The sequence below is a fragment of the Emydura macquarii genome, unplaced genomic scaffold, assembly GCF_026122565.2.
Source record: "Emydura macquarii macquarii isolate MOO-44397 ecotype Brisbane River unplaced genomic scaffold, CSIRO-AGI_Emac_v2 contig_2834, whole genome shotgun sequence".
NCBI classification, from domain to species: Eukaryota; Metazoa; Chordata; order Testudines; family Chelidae; genus Emydura; species Emydura macquarii.
In genome coordinates, this window is record NW_027132971.1 from 879,206 (window position 1) to 897,138 (window position 17,933).

Genomic DNA, 17,933 nt, shown 5'->3' on the forward strand with positions numbered 1-17,933 from the left:
GGAGAATCTGCCACAACCCTTGGTAAATTGTTCAATGGTTAATTACCTTCATGGTTAAAATAATTTACATTTTGTTTCTAGTCTGAATTTGTCTAATTTCAGCTAATGACAGCTCTTTTTTTTCTTTTGTAAATATTCTATTTTTTTTAGGTCAGACCATAAAAGAATCACCAGCAATAAAGAGACTTTTGCAGAAAAGAAAAGGAAGGGAGAAAAGCATGAAAGAAATTTGCTTTGCTCTACTGAGCAGGATAGGGTAAGAAAAGCAGAAATTTCCCACTAACAGGTGAGTTGAATTTTTCCCTTTTAACTTTCTTCTAGGCTTTACAGTAAAATATACCCATTTAGAGAACTGCAGGTATGTTCCACCTTTTCACCAGTTATCAGTGGCATCCTTGCAACAATAGCCATAAAAGGAGTGTTTCACCCTGACAATGCACAGAGGTTTAATGTGCTCCTTTTGCTTTCATGTCCTGTGGAGCTAATAGGTATCAGACAGGAGCATGAGATGACAGCTTTTGCACACACACATTTATGTTTTCAGCAATGCCAATGTGTTCAAAAGAAAAGTCACTGCAGGACATTTTTTTTTTACATGATGATCTTTTGTTGCGTCAATTGACAAAAGAAGTAATCACTTGGGAATAGCTACTTTATACATCTTCAAAAGACTTCCAGAAGAGAAGAAAGCCACGTGTGACTATACAATATAGTAAATGGCACAAAAGGTGGGTCATTCTCACTACAAGCCATAAGACACATCAGGCCAAAATTCAACTCTAGTATAAATCCATTGACATGACTGGAGTTACCCCAGGGTGAATCAAGTCCATCATCTGTGGGGTGAAAATAAAATATAGACAAATCCTTTGGAACACAGTCTTATGTCTGAATCTGCAATACCTGTGTGTACCTAAAAACAAGTGACTTGGCTTGTCTAGTACTATAAACCTTCTTCCGAGATAAAGTGTCAGTTAGGTGTTTGTTGCTTGAACTAATTACACAAGAATGACTGACAAGTATTGTTTATTGGCATTATTTAGGCTGTAAGCAATTTGGGCCAGACATGATCCCTTTTGTTCTCCATCTGTACAGTGCTGTCCACAAAGGGGTTCTGGTCCATGACTAGGGTGCTTGTGCTTCTGTAATACAGAGAATAAATAATAATAATAATAATTAATAAATAATAGGTGTGGGCAAACCAATCAAGATAATATAATGCTCTTCTCCACGAACACAGACTCTACTATACTTATTCCTATTATGTAGTAACTTACTCTATGTAGTCCGACTGCAGGAATTGAAATTTTTATATATATATATATATAAATAGTGAAATGTCGTCACTTTAGACCTTCACAGTGAAATTCTGCTGAAGGCCCCCTGCCTCACTTCAGCCCCATATAGAGACTGCACAGTAGTTCTGGTAGTAGCACTACATTCAGCAGAAATAGTCTCCTCGTATAGATCAGAGTAGATGGCTACAATTGCAGTGGACCAGGAGCAGGATATTGAGGGGCATAAATCCATATTTCTGTAGAAGCAGTGACACCAGTACCCCCACAAAACTGATGTAGAGAGGTGGTGGCTGCTATTACAGCCTATGTTCTTAGGATGGGATTTTCAGAAGCACTCTCTAAATCTACTAAATCTGCTTCCACTCGACATCAGTGGGAATTGCAGTGTTAAGTGTTTCTAAAAGTCCTACCCTTAACACATAAGGTCTCTTGAGGAACATACCTTCTTGTTTGTGTGAAACAATTTTACTATTGTACAGGACCATGTACAAATATAGCATCAGAAGAATCATTCTTTTAAACCAATGACATTATATATATATATATATATATGTCCAATATTTTACCCAGTCACAGAGTAACATGTTCTTTCAGCTCTGAAGCTTTACATTAAAAATGAATAAATCACAAGTGAACATGTTTGGTGGTTAATTCCTTATTTTTTCTCATTTTTGAGTATCACAAAACCATTCAGTGGCCCAGAATGGCATAATTAAAAAATTAGGAGAGTTCAGTTCAGTGGCATAATCAAAAAGTTGTGAGAGGGATCCCAGAGGCATTCTCTGCAAGGATTTCTTCATACTGATCCCTCACAACATCCCCGTGGGGGTGGCAGAAGGACAGCTCAATTTGCCCTCCAGTAGAAAACATCGTGGAGTCTGCCTTCAAACCTGGCAGATACCCACAAATCCATGTGGCTCTGATCCCTGGTATCGCACTTCCCCATCTCCTTAGGTCCTTGGCAACACCATATCACAGCCTCTCTTTGGTCACCAGATCTACAGGGAGAAAGAAGGGTTGTGCAGAAAAGATTAGCAGACACCTGTATTGTCTTTTCTGGCTAATTTTCGTAGGGCTGGGACGGGGGAAAGATGTACATTCCACTCCTCTTCCAGGCCTGATCAGTTCTCACTCATACCCCAACATGAATGCTAGACCATGTGGAGAGGCCTCCAGAAGGTCTGGGGTTCTGTGGGAGGGAGAGGAATAGTGTTGTGGAAGCAACTGGGCCTCACTTCCACACCAAAATAGGAGATCTTCATGGAGAAGATCCTTTCTGATTGCAAATGTAGGGAGGGAATGTTCTGGGCCAGTAGGATTTTCAGTGTCTGCTCAAAATAGTCCCAAAACTGGAAAAGCAAAATTTTGCATGTCAGGAATGTTATGATCTGTGTTGGCAGAGTTGTGTATGGGAACTGAGTTTCTCTCTCACTTCAAACTCTAGCCATTCTTGCTAGTTTCTCATGTTAAAGAGCACTGACTTCAGACTTGTTAAGATATACTGCATAATTGTTTATAAAACAGAATAAATACTCTGGAAATGTATTGCTAGAATGAACTTTACCCTTGCACGCAGTTTTGTGGCAATTAACTGCAAATATACAAGTCTAAACAGTACATTCCCTGGACTCAGATGTGCATTTGTAGATATTTTATATTTTTCAGTTCAATATAGTCAGTGTTTAATTATTGTACCTTTTTTTTTCATTTCAAGCTTGTTGTGTCAACTGCTATGTGTTAGATTGACTTAGAATTAGTAGTCATTACTACTGATGCAGTCAGAGCTGCTGAATTAACATTAACTGTGGTGGATCAGCCCCATTTTTTCTAATATGTATTTTAAGAGGCTATTCAAATTCTCCTTGCACTCTCTTTATTGAGTGACAGCCTGTACAGACCTTATTTAGTTTTTATTTATTTTCTCTTTTAAAACCAAGTGAATGAGCTTGTAAATTGTTTTGGGAAAAGTAGTCTCTATTTAAGAAGAGGTGTTTTTCAAGCTCTATAAGTTTTACAGTCTAATCATTTAAGACTTTGTTGCCTACTTATTTTTTGTACTAGTATTTTCTATACTAGCTTCTTCAGGATTCTTAATGCTACAATATACATGACTATATATAAATTTAATTGTCTCCTATTCTAGTCATGTACATAACATTACCAGTCCGTCCTAAATTTGATAAGCTTGGCCAATCAAACGCTAAAATCTTCAGTAGTGCTCCAAATTTTACTATTGCTGCTCTGAGATTTTTCTCTGCTACAGAAACGTTAACATATTCCCCAGGGTTCCCAGACAACATCAGCCTTATATTTCTGTGTGTGTATTTTAGCAAAGGGGCTCCAGCAGCAATTTTGAGTGTTTGCAATTTTCAGCCCAGCTGGTAGCAGAAGGGCGACAGCGATGGAAATGGAGCCAGTACTATGTTTTACAATAAACACATTGTGAACTCCTTGAGGATTAAGTGCAATCTCCCTTAATCCGTGGTGTTTTTATTTTGAAGAATGCAATATTATGTACATTATATAAATGCACTGTAAATTGAGTTAAAAAGCAATGAAATGAACAATTTAGGGAAATAATTCAAATCAATCTGGAGATGTTCTATGGGCTACTTTTTCTTTAAACCAGAACAATCTTAAATTCTTTGAATGAATGAGAAAGTTGTTTTGCTGCTCTCGGATAAACTTAGTAAAATTAACGCCTTGGCACATGAGCTTCTTTTATTGTCCATAATACAACATAATGTCTATGGTGACCCAGTGATCACACACAGAAAAAGGACAGATTGCTAATCCTTTCGCATTTTAATATTTCCTTTTTTTCTTACTTCAGTAATTCAATGGTTTATTTCTCTGGCTCAACAAAAAAGTCATTTAAAGAGCTAAATTATTTCCTTGTATCACAACCATTGTTGAACTATTTGTATGGGATTTTCTTCCACTTTTTAAATGTGTGAAAATAAACTGCAACCAAGCAATTTACTTGAAAACCATACACTGCATTTAGTTGCTTCCCAGTTCACATAACGGAAAATTTCTATTGCATTTTTGTTTAATAAAGTAACACATAGAATGAATTTTACAATGTAGGCCGGTTACTATGCAGTCAAGAACATTAGTTTTATTCTAAGTTACTCCTCTGGTCACAGTTAGTCACCAGAGATCATTCTGTGCTTCTCTCTGGTGCTAAGGTTGTTTACAATGAGCAATGAGAAAGTGCTAATCCTTTTTCACAGCTCTCCATCTGTAGGAGCAGATGACTATTCATTTCATAAATTTGTCCCAATATAGGGCAAAGTGCACATCTGCTTAATCATCCAAATGGCCCATTTTTATAAATGGATTCTTTCTTTGGTAGAAACACAAACACACACATAGAAACACAAACATAAACTCCACTGTAGTTTCAGCTATTGATTTCATTATTTTAATGGGTGGTAATCCACATCATGGAGTAACATGGATCTTTCAGGGTAAAGCTTTCTCAAACCCCTTTATTAGAATATGCAACTTAAAATGATAAAAATGGATTAGTATAATTTGTTTGAAAACCTGAACTGATGGACATTGGCAGTTGTTTGCTGCTGTAGGCAGAGAAAGAATTGTATACATAAGATATTCCCAATGACCCTAAATGGCACATTCACTAAGGAAGATGTAATATGATGTTGGTGGGACCCTTTATTTGAAAAATTGCTTCCATGGTCACCCATTCCAACCCTCCTCCTCAGTTCTGTTACTTCATGCTAGAAGGCAATCTTTTTCATCCAAAGCAGATAGATGGAGAGCTTTGAAACAATCTTTATGCATACAGAATCAGAACATGCAGGTTCCACTGATAAGAGAACACAGCTGTTTTGTACTGAAAGTGTACTAAGGGAACTGTGTGTGTGTATCAGACAGAGTTGCAGTGGAAAAAGCAGCAGACATCAAACAAGTTATAATAGTATTACAGTGTTATGTACTTTTCAGACATTAACAGTATTTCCAAGGAATGCAAAGTTATTAATGCATTAAAAAGGTAGACCCCCAACCCTGCACAATGCTTCAGACACATTGAGTCACTCCACCTGTGCAAAGAGAGAGACCTTAAACTGACAGGATATGGCTCATGAAGGATGTATACTGGTTCTACACCACTGTGCACACCCTATGTCGGCTCCCCAGCAATCTCTGTCTACATTAATGATCTCCTGGGGTTAAATACAGTTGGCCCTGGACTGGACCAGAACAGATTGGTCCCTAGATCAGGTTCCTCCTGTTCTGTTTTTGTGGCAAAAAATTGTTTAGTCTCCTGAATACTGTACTACTTTGCTCTAATTCGGGTTTTTGAACTTGGAGTATAAGTGATAGGGAAGTATTTACTTGCCTATGATATATAGGAGGTTAGACTAGATTATCTGGTGGACTCTTTTGGCCTTAAACTCTGTGACTGTGACTGGCAGCTTTGTTGTCTTCTCAGGCTGCACTAAGGTCACCTCAGATACAGCGACGTGTATGCCCCCTAATTTTTTCTGTTGTAAAGTTATATTTTGTATTAGAAGAATGAGGCACTGGAACAGGATGACTGGGGGGGATTGGTAACTAATGGGCTATGTTAGAAACTTTTACTGAATGTCTCCTTCACGTTCAGTCCAGGTGAGTAGTGATCGGAAGTCATTATCGGAGGGCTGCTGGAATGCAGCAACCACCCTCTACCATTTTGTATAAACAATATCGATGTTGTATTTTTTTACATCATATTCCAAAATTAAATAATAAAATGCAGAATATTTTATACTCGTGTTAGTAACATATCATGAATTACACTTGACTGATTTACATTAAAAATGTTAATTATATTTTACTTTTCATAGGGGAAAAACACTGTATAGAAGTGTGTGAATAAATGAGTATAATCCACTCATGCAGGCCATATTTCCTCCAAGCAGTGTCAGAAATTGACATATTGCTGGAGTTTAAACCTCTTTATATAGTAGAAAGATATGAAATAACACATGGAGATAGATTGTTTTGTATGACAATGCATGTGAGAAGGTGTATCACTAATATCTGCCAATGTTGGTATAGCTATGGCCCGTTTCCTTTATTTTCAAACATGTCTGACCAAACACACACTTTAGAGAATGACAGAATCCTGAAAGAGCAATACTTTTGGGTGGAGACTGTTGCCAGTCTCTCTCACCAGCCCTCAAAAATTACTCTGCATTTTGTTAAGAAGCAGATGCAAACCTGATGACAGAATTGAATGAATAATCCTGAATTGAAAAGGGAATATAGAATGATTTAGATTTCATTTTGAATAAAGCAAAGGAGATGCTAATGAGATTTAAGCATCATGGCTTATCAAAAGTTTCCGGCTGCAAAATTGGGCCAGAAATCACATGAGAACTATTTTTCCAGATTAAATTCACCTGAGCTGACAATTAAACAGGAGCATCCTGTCCTCTATGCTCATACAACAATTTGTAAGAGTTTAAGAACTTTGAGTAAAAATGAAAATTGATTTTTATTTTCTCCAAAATACTTGCCTACCCTTAACATTTAAAACTAACATAAAACCAAACAAGTGATAAACTGAGCCTTCACGTTCAGCCCAGCATAGTGGGAAAGCACATAGCTGCATAGCCCCAGAAGGAGGCCATAGGAAGGCTCCCCAAACTCACCTCTGCTCCTAAAGATGATGTGTTTTGCAACAGCCCTTTTCTGTCCACACTTGCTCCTTCCACTGCTTCTGGGACAGAGTAATAGGTGTGTGGCTTTCTATCCAGTGTCCGGAGTCACAATCTGAGGAAATCTATCACAGCCACTCTGTATAATGTGAAGGCCTTGCTCCCTTGTGTTAACTGCATTAGACAAATCTGCAGTCTAGCCCTAAAGAATATTAAAGAGTAGACACTCGTTTTCAGCAGTGTATGTTTAAATGAATGTAGAAATTATTGAATGAAACTGACTGAAGTAAAATGATGGAAAGAGAGGACAAACCATGGAGGAGAAAAGAAAAGTGATTGGGGAAAAGAGGGAAACTGTACTGTGATAGGTAATGTGCCAACTAAATTATAAAAGAGGAGTTAGAAAGATAAGATGCACTAGTAAAAGAAGAATCCGAAAAGCGTAATCAAGAATGTGAAAAAGGCATATGCTAGACAGAAGACCTCTAGTTCAAATGTTTAAATGTTACCTATGCATTCGGTCAGATATTTCTGGAAAAAAATGATTTATGCAGTTATTTTTTCAAGTTTATGACTAAGTAATTACATATTCCATTTCAGAAAACTAAATTTATATATAGTATTTTAAAGTACTATGAGTTCCTATCTCATCTGTCATGTGTTAGGCATTTTGCAGTAGCTTGAAGACTCTATATATGTATTATGGTTTTAAATTTTGTACAGCTGTGAATACACTTGCTTCCTCTTAAACATGCATATTCAACTAGATTTCTGTTCTTCTCCAAAAAGACCATAATTACATAAAAGATATAAAGAACAGAATTGTGAATGAAGTATTACTCCCTGAATATGTGAATTTAACACAGATGTGCAGTAAATATTGTTTGTTCTACATCAGAGGGGCACAGGGTAAATACAATGAGTGTTGAGAAGAGGTCTAATTTGTAAGTGGTTTGTGCTAAATATTTAATCAGTAAGGGAGAGGTTAACTAAATCTCAACAGCATAAAAGGAATTATTTTTTCGTAGCTTTCTAACATGTTTCTTGAAGAAGAGTTTAATCATTTAAAAAAAAAATTCCAGTAAAAATGTAATAGTTGAAAACTGCTGTAGATGCCAGTAAGGGACATATGTAGAAGTGTTTTGGTTTTTTTTAACTTCTCAGATCAAAATGGAAAAGTCTGAGTTGAATTTAATTCTCAATGACTAGAAATTGTTTTTGACAATGTTGTGCTACTAAGCTGCATCCATAATAGCACTTTGCCCTTCTAGAGTACTGATATAGCTATAGTGTAGACCTGGCCTCAAAGGTACAATCAATATATTTATACTACAAGCAATGTATAGGTGAAAAAATGTTATATAATAACAACGTTGGGAGATATCAACAAATAATGTCACTCACAAATTTTCCATCATCTACATTCAGGAAAACATTTAAATGTAGTCAGAACAATTTCTTAAAAGCCTAATTACCTTGACACTTTGCCTTTTTGTTGGTCCAAGTTAAAATTCAATATAATTTGGCAAAAAAAGGAAATAGTTTTAATAATTTTCTGTACTGAAAACAACAGAGTCATGGCATCTACATATAGAAACCACTTTGAAGTTGATATATTTTGACATATATTTGGTTAACTAGCTACAATTCTAACAAAGAATAAAATACATAAAGACACCTGAAGTGTGTGTGTGTTAAAGTAAAACATGAACAAATGTTCTTTGCATACTTATGGGGAGAGCAGTATTATCAGCACTTGTCAAAATGTATAATCTATTTGTGTTATTAACTGAATTTAGGTAATAATCGGTGTGTGTTTGCAGCTCATTTTAGCAGTGATGTGTTGGAAGGGATCATGGGGGGCTCACAGAGGCCTTCAATTAAAATTCTACCACCAGATTGAAGGAAGGGTCATGCTGACTTCCTTCACTCTGCTAGGGTCCTCCCGGATATGGATAGTGCTGCAGGTTAAGACCTATCTTTGTAGCTAATAAATGCTTCTGAAAAACAGTCATTTTGCCTTCATAAGAGTCCAGATTGCACCCAATGGCAGGTTTTAAAAAATGGCTGCCTTTCCCGCTATTCATCCAGTTAATTATAGGAAGTTTATCAGAGCTGTCACTGCATTTCAGTGATATGTGTTCATTTTATTATAAATTTTAAAGTGCCATTATAATCTTTGGGGCAGGGAGTATCCTTTACTATAGATTTATACAGTGCCTAGCACAATGGGGCCTGAAACTGTAACGTCTCACTGGCACTGCACTGTAAATGTTTAAAAAAAAATAACCCTAAGCCCTTTTGTGACATCTTTCTCTCATTCCACCTGCCACAAAGGCTGCAGTGGAAGGGTTAGGCCCTTCCTTTCTTCTTTGGGAATTCCAGCTTCTTCCTTCCTCATTTTTCTCATAATATTTCTCCCTTTGAAGGACTTACATATGCTTTTCTAACCCATTCATTCTAGATAACCATTAATGTTCTTTTTTTTTTCTTTTCCCTTGTCTTAAAATTGTCCTTTTTTCTCTATATATCCTGTGTTCTTACATAGATGGTTTCATTTTTTGTAATTATTTTAGAGCCATTCCCACTATCCTTCTTTCTATGGTGGAGAAAGCCTGAGGATCAATAGAACCAATGTGGTTCTACAGTGTAGAGTAGATGGAGAGACAGCAACAGCTAAGGACTATTCAGGTGGATGGTCTTTAGAAGTTGCTAGACCTTGGTGCTCCTTTGGCAAAATATTCAGCACTAGCTACTGCAGACACCCAGAGGTCCTGAGCCAATGCTCCCATTAGTCTCCCCATCACTTGGGGAGAAATGGAAGTCTTCATTTAGCTCTGAAACTTAGACTTGAGGGCTTTTTCTTCTTCTCTGGCATGTTTTTATTTGTTGTTAGTTCTCCTTCATCTTTTTTTGCATAGTTGTTGACATTTTAGCAAATGTTACAACTATAGGACAGTCAATGCGAGTTTGATTTTAATTAAATTATTGACGCAGAATATTTCATCATGTGTTTTATTGAGCCTGAATCTTTTGCACATTTTATTGATTAATTATATTTAAATGTAAATTTAGATTCCATATAGGACACAGTTTTTTTCAGTCAAGATAGTTGGTCTTGTCTTAAAATTCAGTGGGTTAAAGCCTTTTATCTGAGATAAAATGTAATATTTATTTAGATTTTTTTAGATTTTAGATTGTTAGATTTATTTAGATTTTCATTAAAAAGAATGTAGTATCAGGAGAAAAAAATAAGGAAATATAATAATTTGAACACTCTATAAATTAAGATTGCCTTCCATATTGATGTAAGACTGAACAGCAAGATTTATGAACAACATGAACATGTGTGTAGTACAAATGACAAATATTCAAACAGTGTTATATTACGGGGTTGAGATTCCAAATTACAAAGGGCAATTAGATTCCAAAATCCCATTGAAAGCAAATAACAGTTGAGCACCTAATTCTCATTTGTGTTTTTCAAAATCTTCCACTAAAAATGTAAGGAACATGATTTTCCAGTGCCTTGCACCTTAGGTTGTCATCTACACCTGTGCAAAGTGTTGGACGTAAAATATTTGAAAATCAGAATGGTAGTCTTTTATACAAATTTTCCCCTGGGATAAAAGACTTAAGAAAATACAAGATCATGGGGAATCAAGTCCCAAATATTTAAAAAGTGAGTCAGTTAGAGAATATCAAACTTTCATTTAACAGCTCATTGACAAGACTTGGTAGGTCTTATTTTACTTTAGCAGGGACAAGGGTAGTAAATCATTTTAGCCATCTGCCATGTCTTTCTGCCCTACTCATCTGAGCCACAGGGAACTAATAGTCTAATGCAGTACACAATAAACTACTTTATACTATGGATGAATGTGCTCACTTGCTGCTTGGTGGCCTCTGGTTATGGTCCCCTCTGTCTTTCCTTTAGTCTAGTTTTGCAGCATAACATTTTGGAACTGAGGGAACAGTGAAACTACTCTACCATTCCCAATAGTTTAGGATAGTTTACAATTGGAGCCTGATAATGATTGCAGCCAGCTCCATTTCTCTCATAAATCTTCAACTGGTGGAGATGCAGGATCAGGACCTTAAAAAGGCAAGTTGTCAAGGTGGAACCACTCTTTCATTTATGTTTTAAGACTCCCGTACCAAAAAAATATTCTTGTAAGGATCATAGTCCCTTCATGGATGTCTGCTAACTTCCTTGTAACTCCATGCAGTGCGTATATTTGCAGAATCTTTCTCTAAGTAATTAAAGTGTTCTTTCTAAAAAGAGAAGGGAACAGAATTTTAAAGGTACTTAGCACCAAAAAATGCAGACAGATGGGATTTTCAAAAGCACCTAGGTGCCTAAATCCTATGGCTTGCTTATCTATATCTTTAGATACCTAAATAGCTTTAAACATCTGGCCCAAATTGCTTTAGTGGTATAAATACTTCCAAAATATTTTAGCAACTTACTAAGAGATTTGTCTAGAGATAAATATAGTTTCTCTGTTTCAAATGTTTAACGTTTAAGTTAATAATACTGATTGTATTAGAATGGTGTTTTTAGATGTATTATATTACTTTGTCTAGGATTCAAGTCATGCAGTAAACCCATTTTTAAAACGAGCTATCATATCTCCTTTCCAAAGGAATAATTGTCTTACCCCATTGGCAATAATTTTATGAACATGTTGGAAATCATACTGTTTGTCTTTTTCACTCACTTGGAAGCTATTCTTTGCTATGTATGAAATGATGAATAAAATTGTCCATTAAATCTAGGTTTGCCAGCAGCTTACTATTAGAAACTGAAGTTCTTGCTAAATCACAAATGATGAGAATAAAAATGAGCTGGAGTCTTGTACTGCTGAGAAATATCTCCAGTATCAGTGATAAAAACATTGTTTCCAGGGAACTACAGGACATTGTCTTCAGCATTTATTTAAATTAAACCTATTTTATTGGCCTTTTGGGCTTCAAAGGTACAACAGCAACAAATCCTTTCCTGGGATTCTCACATTATGAGGGGCTGAATAATTGTCATACTTTCACAAATTCATATGGCCTAGTTTTCATAGGTGCTGGCAGACATGGCTTATGTTGACGTCCATGAGCTGCGGATGCAGATTCTGTAAACAATATTTTGTATTCAATATTCTGTAAACAATACTTCTGAAAATCAGGTTCAATACTCATAATGTAGTCTTAACATAGATTAGCAAGCTTTTGTGTTTGATATTCCTGTTTAAGAAAAAAACCAACTAAGGGCTAAATAAGGCCTATAGTAAGGGGTAATGCAGAATTGCACCAGCCCAGATCAGAAGGCACTGTGTTTCTCATAGGCAAAATGCCTTACGGGCTCCCATTATTACAGCCCATTTGTGTGGTACAGCATATTCTCCATTATGCAGCTGGGTTGTCTTCACCGTAATAGTTAGTTATACTCAGATTAATTCCCCTGGGCTAGCCTAGCTTGAGGGAGAGCAATCACACTGCAAAACAAGAGGATCTTCAATTAGTATTTACTGTGGTAAACCTTCAGAATAACTTCAGAGCCTCAAGGGAAAAAATTGACTTTGAAGGATTTTGTTGGGTGTTTGGTTGGTTTGTTTGCATGCAGGTTGCTGATACAGTACTTTCAATTTCTTTGTAACCTATACATACAGACTTGGACTGTTTGAGATCGTTACAAATAATGTAAGGATAATGTATCTATTGCTTTAAAATATGTCTTGAGGTAAAGCAATAAACCTGGAGGGAATGATATCTACCTTTGCTGAGTAAGATGTACTATAATGCAATATAAAGACTTTCTGGAAAATTGACTGTTCTGTTAGACTTTTAAGGAGGGAAGCTTTATTTTGTTTTATTTTTCTCTATTAATTTTACATACTGTATTTATTCTGTCAAAGTCTCCTTTTAGAGATAGCTTCATGGCCTATGAAATAGGACCCATGGACCATAAAAAATCAGATTTTTTTGTATACTGAGTCATTTGGTGGTATTGCTGATTTTCTTCTGTAAGTTCAGCTAAAATAGGTAGTTGTAGGATTATAAATGAGTTAGATGATGTTTTTATGGCTTTCAAATTGCAGATCAACCTGGGAACTACAACAGCTGTATCATATGTAAAGTTTTAAAATCAGTCATAATTAACCATAGTTATTAATATTTAAATTTCTACCTTGAACAGTCTTTCGTCAATGAAGGAACAGATGGGGCTAGTTAAATAAATATTGTACACATCTTTACAGTTGCAGTGCCCTTATACAAGACCAGATTCTGCTACACTTACCAAGGATGAGTATTATCTTTCTCCACAAGCAGTCCAAGGAAATCCATAAAGAGCAAGGTACTACTTAATCAGTGTGAGTAAGGATGGAAGAATCTAGCCCACGCTGGAGGGGATTCCTGTGTCAATAGATGGGCTACAAACAGCTATTGGACAACCTTATATTCAAGATGAGTATGGAAAATAAATGTTAGCAATAATGTTTCAATGAAGAGTGTAGGTTGGCCTCAGAGAAGGACTTCCCCCCCATTCCAAAGATTAAAGTTTGGTTTTTCATTCATTTTTTCTTTTTATGGGCTAAATTTCTATCAATTCCAGCAGAAAGAACCTCAAATTCAAAATTATAATTGCAGTATCAGAGAAGTTCTCAACTCTAATGAAATGTCATTCATATGGTTGTTCTTATGTTTTCATTTCAGTAGCTATCTTTAGAGAAGCACTGCAACACTGCCTCCTGATTTTCACTGCAGTGGTATGTCTCAACCTGTAGGGTAGATTGCTTAGCAAAAAAAACTCTCCACCTTGAAAAGCAGAAATTGCAGTGGTATTGCTCCAGGGCAGAACTTCATTACATTGCCCTAAATATTTCAGTCATTACTGTGATGTACAGCATGTCTACCTCCAAAGTGGAATCTGCCCTCTGGGCAGTACACTCAGAATTGTCATTTACTGTGTGCTTCCAAAGCGGGAGTCCAGCCATCATTATTGTGCAGCTTTTCAGACTAAGGTACTGTAAAGGTTGACAAAATGGGAGGGAAAGAGAGTTCACATAAGAGCTTGAATGTGATAAGATTTCTGCCCTAGGGGCCCCTCCTGTCTTAGAAGCAGAGCAACATCAGCCTGACAATGCAGGTTTGCTATAATGAAAATGTTATGTTCTGCCATAAAGATTGATCTGTATCAATGTAATAATATTGGGGTTTTCTGCTCCAGGCCAACTTCCATATAGCTGTCTATGACAAAGACAGAGTTAAATCATTACAATGATGAAAGGGATGATATAGCTCCTATCTTGCAGGCAGAGCATGGTTTGAAAGTTGTCTACTAGAAGCAGAGCTACATCATTGCAGTGCTGGGAATTTTGCCCCTGGAATCACTTGTGCTTTGGATGCAGAATTGTGTAACTGTGACATTAGGAACTCTGCCATGAAGGCAGAGAGAGACCTGCCCTGGAGGCAGAATTGTCTGGTTGCAGTGATGAAAATTCTAGCCACTCTTTGCTTGCAGATGTCAGGATTGTCAGGCATTCTGCCCTGAAGGTAGAGTCATACGGTATCATTTCAAATGTGACAGTAACTCCATGTAGGCAATGTTCTATGACTGACATGCTGAACAATTTTGCAATGGAAGCACTTTTCACAGCAACTCCTTTCAGATATTATGGTAGGAAATATTCCTTAAAGAAATATTTTGGTGGTGTTGGTTCATTGCAAAATAAAATTACTCTTTCAGAAATTCTGGGGATAGAAACAAAGACATAAGTATCTTGCTACCAGCCACAAGTTCATCACCCATGTGTTGATAGTGATATTGGCAATGTCTGTACGACAGCCTCTCTTGAATAACCTAACATCCTGTTTTGTGTTGTTTGAGGCCTCTGAGGGCATCCTGGATGTGGCTGATCTGTGTTAAATAAGATAATTTTTCAAATTCAAAGGTGTGGTGTTCTGGGGCAGAGTAGAGTCAGTCTGAGTTTACAAAGTTATTAGTGGTCCACAAAACCTCTTCAGGGCTTAACATTACTGCTTCTATGGCAATGAAGAGGTAGGCTGTCTTTGCCTCCATGGCAATTGTGCCATAGGTTTGTAGAAATTCCTTTTGTCTAAGTCGGTCTTTGTCAGAATGCATTATCAACCACCAATGCTCAAACTGGTTAGTTGGGTTAATGGGTTAGTTGATTTTTATTACTGAATGTGGGAGAAATGCAAAAATAAGCAAGCAAACACCAGCATAAATACTAAAAGTAAACTAGATATTTAAAATATTTTCAATTTTAATAATAAATACTAGGAATATAGTTAAGAATACCATATGTGTGTATATAATTTTTAACCTGAGATGTCTCTTCTATATGGAAAAAGGTAGTTTGAAATCCATGAGTAATATTAACAGAGTTATCACAACTTTTAAACCATCTCTTTTGCTGAAAGTCCAAGAACTGTTATAATGATTAACTAGGTCTATTAACAAAGCAAAGTGATCATAAAGTAGAGCAAACTGATTATACTGAATTTCAGCCAACGTTGATCTCAACAGTTCAGAAAAATATTTTGCAGAATTTCTTGTAAGCTCTCAAAAATAAAACTCAACTACAATAAAAGGAACTATTGGTGTTGAGAAAGAATGCTTCATAATATTTCACCATATTTCTCAGTTAAGTACAGGTAAGGTAGGTTTTGAACCAGATGTGTAAATGCAAGAATTTGAGTGATAGTTAATTAATTTTCCAGTAAAACAATCAAACCATAGCAGGTCAGCCAATAAGGATAGTAAAGGGAAGAGCATGTGAGCAATATAATGGCATCATGGCAACAATAGCATTGTTAAGCATATATTCCAGTGGACAAAATGTCAAGAATCATGTAAGGAAGGGGTGAAAGGCAAGAATACCTACCTCGAAAACGAATCATAAGGCATTATAGATAATGCACTACTTCCAAGCAATCTTGAGATGGTTTGTCCTGCAGAGGCCGTATGAGTTGAGGAACTCTCTGCTCAATTGCTTTACACCATGAGAGGTGATAGCATCCCAGAGCCTAGGTTCCAGTTTACATAGTAATGAAACAGCCCTACAGCTGTATATACATGAGAAAGCACTCAAGGAAGAATAGGCTATTGAGGAGAAACTAAATGAATTCTTTGCATTGGTCTTCAGGGCTGAGGTTGTGAGGGAGATTCCCAACTTGAGCCATTCTTTTTAGTTGAAAAATCTGAAGAACTGTCCTGGATTGAACTGTCATTAGAGGATAATTGATAAATTAAACAGTAATAAGTCATCAGGACCAAATGGTATACACCCAAGAGTTCTGAAGGTACTCAAATGTGAAATTGCAGAACTAATAACTGTGGTATGTAACTTATCATTTAAATCAACTTCTGTACCAGATGACTGGAGGATAGCTAATGTGATGCCAATTTTTAAAAAAGGCTCCAGAGGAGATCCTGGCAATTACAGGCTGGTAAGCTTAACTTCAGTACCAGGCAAATTGATTGAAACTATAGTAAAGATCAGAATTATCAAACACATAGATGAAAACGATTTGTTGGAGGAAGAGTAAACATCGTTTTGTAAAGGGAAATCATGCCTCACCAATCTACTGAAATTCTTTCAGGGAGTCAACAAGCATGTGGACAAGGGTGATCCAGTGATTATAGTGTACTTAGATTTTCAGAAAGCCTTTTACTAGGTCCCTCACCAAAGGTTCTTAAGCAAAGTATGCTGTCTTGGGATAAGAAGGAAGGTCCTCTCTTAGATCAGTAACCGGTTAAAGTTTGGAAACAAAGGTTGGGAATAAATGGTCAGTTCTCAGAATAGAGAGAGGTAAATAGTAGTGTCCCCCAGTGGAACTGTACTGTTCAACATATTCATAAATGATCTGGAAAATGGGATAAACAGTGAGGTGGCAAAATTTGAAGATAGTTAAGTCCAAAGCAGACTGCAAAGAGTTACAAAGGAATTTCACAAAACTGGGTGACTGAACAACAAAATGGCATATAGAATTCAATGTTGATAAATGCAAAGTAATGTACATTGGAAAGCATAATCCCAACTATGCATATAAAATAATGGGATCTAAATTATCTGTTACCACTCAAGAAAGAGATCTTAGGGACTTAGACTCTAAGGTCAGAAGGGACCAATATGATGATCTAGTCTGACCTCCTGCACAACAAAGGCCACAGAACTTCACCCATCCACTCCTGTAATAGATCCCTGACCTATGACTGATTTGTTAAAGTCTTCAAATAATGGTTTAAAGACTTTAAGGTACAGAGAATCCACCAGCAAGTGAGTCATGCCCCATGCTACAGAAGAAGGTGAAAAAAACCCAGAGTCTTTGTCAATCTACCCTGAAAGAAAATATGGCGATCAGGTAAACCCTGAGCATGTGGGCAAGACTCGCCAGCCAGACCCCCAAGAAAGAATTCTTTGTAATAACTCAGAACCGACCCCATCTAACATCGCTTCACAGGCCATTGGCATATCTACAACTGGTAGTCCAAGATCAATCAATTGCCAAATTAGGCTGTCCCATCATAGCATCCCCTCCATAAAATTATCAAGCTCAGTTTTGAAGCCAGCTAGGTTTTTTGCCCCCACTGCATCCCTTGGAAGGCTATTCCAGAACTTCACTCCTCTGATGGTTAGAAACCTGTGTCTAATTTCAAGTCTAAACTTCCTGATGACCAGTTTATATCCATTAGTGCTTGTGTCCAAATTGGCGCTGAATTTAAATAAATCTCCCTCCCTGGTTTTTATCCTGCTGATGTATTTATAGAGAGCAATCATATCTCCCCTCAACCTTCTTTTGGTTAGGCTAAACAAGCCAAGTTCTGAGTCTTGTCTCATAAGGCAGGTTTTCCGTTCCTCGGATCATCATAGTAGCCCTTCTCTGCACCTGTTCCAATTTTAGTTCATCTTTCTTAAACATGGGGGACCAGAACTACACACAG

The 17,933-nt window shown here is 36.7% G+C and overlaps 1 long non-coding RNA gene across 2 annotated transcripts in view; it reads left to right on the forward strand.

The window, feature by feature from the left end:
* Positions 1 to 17,933, forward strand: part of LOC137166318 (uncharacterized) — an 84,908-nt gene that overhangs the window by 43,678 nt on the left and 23,297 nt on the right. For both annotated transcript variants that reach the window (XR_010923644.1, XR_010923645.1), the window contains exon 2: positions 151 to 286. This is a non-coding gene — a long non-coding RNA (uncharacterized lncRNA). The remainder of the gene's footprint in view (positions 1 to 150; positions 287 to 17,933) is intronic.